The 7799-nt window shown below is 48.5% G+C and overlaps 1 long non-coding RNA gene across 1 annotated transcript; it reads left to right on the forward strand.

Moving 5' to 3' along the window:
* Positions 1-4028: 4028 nt before the first annotated feature.
* Positions 4029-7158, forward strand: LOC142069691 (uncharacterized). Its single transcript, XR_012665641.1, has 3 exons — positions 4029-4103; positions 5211-5276; positions 6110-7158. It is a non-coding gene; the product is annotated as an uncharacterized LOC142069691 (long non-coding RNA).
* Positions 7159-7799: the final 641 nt, after the last annotated feature.

A 7799-nucleotide genomic window follows, 5' to 3' on the forward strand; every position in this document is an offset into this window, starting at 1 on the left:
AGTGGCATAAGCCCCATGGAGGGGACAATGCTAATGGAGAGCTTGAACAAAGGGCAGAATGTAAAGGACCCAGAGTTGGGGCTGGAGACCCTAGTGAGGACAATGGGACTGTTCTTGACTACCCCAGAAGGGGTTCCTTTGGACTTTGGGACTCAGCCAGAGGCCTGAGCCACAGAAGACTCACTGAGGACGGCTGGCAGGATGCACCAGGGGTGAGAAAAGGACGGTGATACCATACCCAGCCACTAAGAGGCTCTCAAGAGGTGAGTGGATCCCTATTCTAGTGCCCAAAAGGAAAGCTCCATGTTTTGTAGACCTTTCTCATTTGTGTGGAATTTCTCATTTGTGTTACAGTGTATTATGTGCCAAGTATCAGAGGGGTAGCCATATTTGTCTGTATCCTCAAGACTGGGGCTGTAGGAGGACTCCTTGTTGTTTTTAGTGTATGACATGTCTGCTCAGATTCTATTCCCAATCTTAATGATCATATTGGGGCTAATGGACAGGTTGATTTTCTTTCAGCTAATGAGTGATCCCATGCTCAGGGAGAAGAAGTTCCTTAAGCCAGTCTTACACATCTTAGAAGAAAAGTCACATGATAGGAACAGCATTGTCCGGCAGATGGCTGTAAGAGGCCTGGGAAATTTAGTCTATGGGGCGCCTGAGAAGGTAAGAGAGAATACTGACTAGAATACAGCATAACGAGAGAAACCAAGGAAAATAGTTGTTCGGAGTTTACAGAGGCTGCACACAATGCACTAGGCCAAATTCTGCTCTCTCACATACCCGAGTAACCTCTTTGCAGTCAATACAGAGCAAGCTAGATCCTTTGCTAAACTGGGCATAAGCAAACAATCTGTGCACTTTAATATGACCATGTGTAAATGTCTCCATCTAGGAACAAAAAAAAATGCAGGCCATACTTACAGGATGAGAGACTCTATCCCAAAAAGCAATGATGCTGAAAACCACTTGAGTCATGGCAGAGAATCAGTTGAACATAAGGTGTCCCAATGCAAAGTTGTGGCCAAAAGGGCTGAAATGATCCTTAGAGGCATAAAGAGAGGAATCTTGACTAAGAGTAAAGAAGTTCTTTTCCCTCTGAATATGACACTCATGTGAGCACTGCTGGAATGCTGTGTCCAGATCAGGTGTCCACAATTCAAGAAGGATGCTGATAAATTAGAGAGGATTCAGAGAAGAGTCCCAAGAATTCTCAAAGGATTGGCAAAGATACCGCTAGTGATAGACTCAAGGAGCTCAATCTATTTAGCTGTACAAAGAGAAGGTTAAGGAGGGACTTGAGGACAGTCTAGAACTACTCACATGAGGAACACATTTTGAGAATGGGTTCTTCCCATTAGCAAACAAAGGTATAAGAAGATTCAATGGGGGAAAATGAAGCTAGACTAATTCAGACTGGTAATAAGGCATTGATTTTTAATGGTAATTTTAATTAACCATTGGAACAATTTACCAAGGGTTGTAGTGGATTCTCTGTCACTAGCAATTTTAAAATCAAGATTGAACGTTTTTCTAAAAGATACACTCTAGTTCCAACAGAGACTATTTCGGGGAAGTTCAATGTTATGCAGGAGGTCAGACTGGATAATCACAAGGGTTTCTTTTGGCCTTGGAATCTAAGTAACTAGGAATCTAATAATAGGATGACACAGGTGTATTATGGCACCAAGTTTGGCTCATTGTAGCTCGAACCTGGTCTGAAATATAGCTATAGGTCTCCGGGGAGAAGGATGGGGGGGTGGGAGGGGGAGATGAAATTCCCACAGCTTCATAACTGCTAAAGAAAATGTATTAGAAGTGTGATCAGTGATCAGTGTTCTTTAATGTCGTATGTTTGTCCAGCTGAAAAAGCACAAGAAGTTTCTTATGGTCATCCTGATCAGGGCCTTAAGTGACCCTTTCAGTTCTGAAGTCATTGGCGAGAGCATGAAAGCAGTGGCCAAAGTCCTGAAGGAGCTGAAAGAGAAGGACATAGGTTCTTCCTTCAGAGACCTCACCCAAGAGATCCGGACCTACTTTGACAACGTATGTGACCAGAACTCTCCAGCCCCAGTTCAAGCGATCTTGATTAGACTCCATTTACTCCCTGGGCATTGCTCATGTCAGAGTGAAGAGATGTTTCGGCCCCAGGGAAGAGAGGTGTTTTTCGGAGGAGGAGAACATTAGGAGGATGGGGATGACATCCCTGCTCCCACAGTCTCCCCCTTTTGTTCTTCTTTCTTGCCACTGAGAAGCTCAAAGAAAGTCTGAATACTAGATTAGGTAGCTAGATAACCATGAAAAGGGGGTTCCAAGGTACAATAGAGAGCATTGGGCCTGCTCTATACCATTTCTACGTGAGAGGGTTGGAATGATTCCGTTTTGCAGAGAATTTTGAGATGTCAAATTTTGGTTTTGTTCCTATTTGTGGCAATCCCTCTCCCCAAACTTCAAAACTCTTTGTGAAACAGAATTCCTCTTCTTAGCCGAGCTCTATTGAAAGCCTTGGGTCCGGGCAGTCTGCTCTCAGACTATCCCGGTGCTGGGAACCCAGGAAACTGTGGGAGCTAGAAGTGCCAGGGAGTTGCAAATTTGAGAGCCAGGGTCCCAGACGCTGCGGGTTTGGAAGCCCACGATCCCAGTCAGCCTGCTAGATCGGCTTCCAGGGAGCTGAATGGGTGCACTGGCAAGACAGCAGGCAGGTTTCTAAGGACCCCTGCCTAGCTTCTGGAGGAATTTCATCAAAATGGAACTGTCGCTAAAATAGTTTGATGAATCAGCAAATTCGAAACAAAAATTAGTTCATGAAAGTGTTCCCGACTAGCTGTAGTTGGAATCCCTCGACTTTAGCGTAGAAGAGATGGCTGTGCGAGGTTCGTGATGTGATTGTCCCTTAGTTACTAACTTGTGGGGCTTTCTTGGCTGTAGGAGGATGATGCTCTTCGTTTATGGTCCTTTGTCCTATTTGGCATCCTGGCCCGCCTGACCAAAAGAAAATGGAAGGGCTATTTCGCTGAGCAGGTTCGACAGAGCTGGGTCACACTTCTGCTGCACCTGCAAGACCCGAACCCCAGGGTTTCAGTGGTAAGACCGAGAGTGACTTATTTACTAAGCCAAAGGAATCTTCCTCCCAATGACAGGGGAGCTCTGCTATTCCTGCCTGCTCTGGAGGCCCAAATTCCCCCCTCAGTTCATTGCCCTCCTGCTGAGTCAGTTCCCACCAGGTTGGTCCATGGCTGCCTCACCAGAATCCAGGATAGGTCATGGGTCTGAGCCCGACAGCTCTCTCTTCCTGTCTGTCTCTGCACCCCAGGCCCCTGCCTCCCCAGAACAGAAGAGAGACCTGGTGAAGCAGCTTTCGTAGGTAGATCTGTTCCAAAAAGACATTGATGCTACCTCCAGGTTGCAGTGGAAGCTCTCCCCTCTATTAGTCATTCCTGCATGTTTTCTGCCAATTACATCCAGATGAATCCCTTTTTATCCCGGAATAGATGAGCAGTCAAGCAGATGAGTTCCCTTTGAATGACCAAAGCACTCAGTAGGGAACAATTAAATGGTGTGACACGCTTCCTTTTTTTCAGGAATGCAGAACTACGTTTCACCTCTGTGTCCCGTTTTTGGGACTGAAGAGGCTCCAAACTGCCGTGAATGAACACCTTGATGGCACAGCCGAGCTGAAGCCTGAAGAGCTCCAGGTGGACATTTGCAGACACCTTGTGAGTGAGCTGTTGAAGTGTCTGAGATTCTTGACTGGAGTGGTATGTGGTGGTGTAGAGGTGTGGGGGGGATGTGTGATGGGTAATGGAAATAGCGGTCAGAGTGGGATATATGACTGAGGGTGATGGGAAATGTAAATCTGCCACAGATCCCCATTTTTCCCACGTCCACCCAGTCACCTGTTCTTTCTCTGATTTATCTGTGGCTCGTAAAAGCATGTGCTGGCAGTCAAAGGGCACTTCTAGCCAGAGAGAGCTCATGTGTCCTTGATTTCCTCTAGGCCAAAGAGAATGCCGAGCTGCTGGAGAACTTGTACAAAAGCACCATCATGTACTTCTTTAGCAGATGGGAAGAGATCCGGGCAGTTGCAGTCAAGTTAGCTGGTGAGAGATGATGCCCAGTGTCCCTTTTGGTATTCCCATTGAGGGAGAGAGAAAAAAATCCCACTGTGCAGCACTGAGCTGCCATTAATCTCTCTATGCCTCAGCTTCCCATACATAAATGGGGATGTTAATATCCCTACCTCTCCAGTGTGGTGGTCGGAGGAAATCATGACTTGCTATAAAGTGCTTTGGGATTGTTGCAGGGAAAGCACGGTGCAGTCATTTAGTAGTAGAGGCTGGGACACTGTCTCATAGGGCATGTTTACACTTGGAGCTGGGGGGCTAATTCCCAGCTTGATGAAACATACCCGCACTAGCCCTGAGTGCTAAAAATAGAGAGTAGCTGCGATGGCAGGAGCAGGAGGAAGTTTAACCACCCCAAGTATGATCCCATCCAAACCCCAAAGTCGATTCTCAAGGTGGCTAGCTCCTCCCACTGCTCGTGCTGCTTTTGCTACATTCTAATTTTAGCATGCGAGCGCTGTCCGAGGTAGTGTGGGCCTGTCCCATTGAACTGGGAGTGATCCCCCTTGCTCAAAGTGCAGACCCACCCACAGTGTTGCTCAGTGCTCTTCACTACTACTTCATCATTGGGAGGCATGCAGCCCACCTGCCCTCAGCACCTGCTCTTTCAGGTTCCTGGCCACACCACCTTGTCAAGGAGGCAAAAGGTTCCTCCGCTTTGGCCCTGTGCCCTCTTCTCCCAAGCATACCCAGGTGAGACAGGCAGGCATTGTGGCCTAAGTCCCACCTGTCAGTCACCTTGTGGGATCCCTGCTTAGAACTCGCTTATTCCTGGCCCCAGGCCTTTGCTCAGACCACTAGACCAAGACACTAGCGTAGTATGTCTCCAATAACTGACAGCAGTGGCAAGAGGAACACAGACTCTTTAAAGCAAATGGGTTTTGTGTAAACATTCTTAAAAAAAAAGTCTTTCTCATTCTCTTCAGTGTGGACTCTAAACTGCACTAGCATCCTCTTGCCCACAGCTCACCCTTAGGTCCACAGTAGGAGAGGCCAAAGACCTGTCTAGGGGCTGCTAATATCACTTTGCACTCAACAAGGGAAGGTTTTATTGTTGTTGTTTGTTTTCCATTGTGTATTTAGGCATCATCCTGGAACACACAGACAGGCAGCGTATGAAATGGCCGAACCTGGACCATCTGCTGATGTGTAAGTAATAAATACAGCTGAAGTTCTGCTCATCCGTGAGTTCTAAAGGAATTTAGCTGACAAGCAGCAGTAACCGATACCACTGGTGCAAAGTGCATCAGCCACACATGCAAGGACAAATTCAGTCTTGCCCAGTAGAAAGTCAGCTTTAATTTCCCCTGAAGGAGGCAGCTGCAGGGGGTGTGATGTGAGTCCGTGCATCTCCTGGTTGTCCTGGCAAGGCCCCCTCCGCAGCCAGTGCTATCCACTCTTTGGGCGTTATTGGCTCTCTGTGGACTGCCCAGGTGAGGAGAAATTGTAGCCACTTTCTGCTCCCCCAAAGTTCCCACCAGCAATTTTTCTTCCAGTAGGTGCCCTGCATCCTGCACAAACCAGCTTGGACCTGGTCTCTGTTCAATTCCAGGGTTATTGGAGCTCAGACCGTGGCTCCTGAATAGAGATGGAAAATAAACTTAAAAGTGGAAGCTATTGAAACAATGGACCTTCTTCCACTTACAGCAGAGTGGATGACTTTCTGGTCGAGTCAGGGCCTCCCCACTTGTTGGGAGCATGGAAGGGAGCCAATGGAGGAACCTAAAGCTTTCTTTGTATTGGAGAGCTTCTGTAGCGTGCTATTCAGAGATAGTAAGTCTCCAGCTAGTTCAGGCACAGGTGACAATATGAAAAGTGAGGCAGATTCATCTCTCATGTATTTTCCATCCCAATAGAAGGACTGAGCCCAGTTTCACATTTTACAATGTGATCATTCAGCTCTGGTAGTTCAAGATTCTGTGATCACGCTTAGCTGTGATTTGACAGTCTGTACACTAGCATGTTGTCCTCTGTCATTTCAGCTCTCCAGTTCCTCAAGAAAGACCCAAGTCCCTCTGTCCAGCTGGTGGCAACTGAGGTCCTAAATGACATCTGTCCTGGCCGAGTGCTTGGGGAATGAAGCGGGAGACAAACAGAAGAAGGCGCTCCAGTAGTATAAGGGCCCTACCGTCAATCAAACGTTAACCCCACCCTTGGCCCTCGTAAGCCTTACCCACCGTCACTGGAAGTCCCTAGACAATGAGGTATTACTTCCAGGGTCAAGGCAGACAAATGACCGGAAGCAACGTGTGTCATGTGACCCCTCTAAGAACTCCTCCCATTGTCCTCTACCAATCGGGATGGGTTTCGCCCTGATAGGAACGCCCCAAGAGAAGATTTGACCAATCAGGGGGCGTTCCGGGGCAGGATGACCTGTCTGGAAGTGGTTCGTGTGACCCCTCTAAGAATACCCCCCACCACCGTCTACCAATCAGTAGGGGTTTGAGCCACTGGGGACCACCCCGAGAGGAGGTTTGACCAATCATGGGGAGTTCCGGGGCGGGGTGATCTGTCTGGAAGTGGTTCGTGTGACCCCTCTAAGAATACCCCCCACCACCGTCTACCAATCAGTAGGGGTTTGAGCCACTGGGGACCACCCCGAGAGGAGGTTTGACCAATCATGGGGAGTTCCGGGGTGCGGTGATCTGTCTAGAAGTGGTTTGTGTGACCCCTCTAAGAATTCCTCCCACCGCCCTCTACCAATCAGGAGGGGTTTCAGCCACTGGGGACCACCCCGAGAGGAGATTTGACCAACTGGGGGGAGTTCCAGGGTGGGGTGACCCGTCCGGAAGTGCTTCGTGTGACCCCTCTAAGAACTCCTCCCACCACCTTCTACCAATCGCGATGGGTTTCGGCTGCAGAGGACCGCCCCGAGAAGAGATTTGACCAAAATGGGGCAGGTTCTCGGATTGGGTGAACCGTCCAGAAGAGGGTCATGTGACCCCTCTAAGAACTCCTCCCAACGCCCTCTGCCAATCAGAGTGCAGCACCATCACCCCATAAGTCCCAGCGCTGGGCAGAGGAAGCCATCTCTCACCAAGAAGACATGTTTTAGAAATTGTGGAAAGGCTGAGAGAAAACATGGACTCCTTTACCACCCCCGTGAGACCTTCAGATTTTGTTTTAGCTCCGAGGACCTTTGGAGTTGTGTGGAGAAAGCGCTACGGCAGTGACAGTTCCGAGGAGGGCCCTTTGACTCAACCGTTGATGGATACGTCGGAACCCGACCCCAAAATCCAAACCTTTGTGAGGCACCCCGATGAGTGTGACAGCCTCTCATTGTCCAGGCCCTAAAGTTGGAAGGCGATTGTGGCTTGGGGGAGTCACAAGGTGAACGGGAAAGACGGCGCTCAGGTAAATGAATGATTAAGAAGCGACTGTCGATCACAGGGGTGTGATGGGGTTAGGAATCGACCTTGGCATTACATAAATGTAAAAACAGGCAGTGGGGTGCTTACACTGTTTTTTGTCTGAAAATCTCTCAACAGCTCGACAATGCCTTTCTAGAGGCCTTTGAGAAGTTACACATCGGTAGCCCTGTGGGAGTAAATCCATCGCGCATCAGCTGTTTTTGCTCCTGTCTGAGACCCAGATCTCAAGAGGAAAATCCAGAAAAGGACAAAAATGGAAGAATGAACCAGCTCAGACTCCCTCATGGTAGGGATCATGGCC

This window comes from Caretta caretta, chromosome 20 (genome assembly GCF_965140235.1).
Source record: "Caretta caretta isolate rCarCar2 chromosome 20, rCarCar1.hap1, whole genome shotgun sequence".
Taxonomy (NCBI): domain Eukaryota; kingdom Metazoa; phylum Chordata; order Testudines; family Cheloniidae; genus Caretta; species Caretta caretta.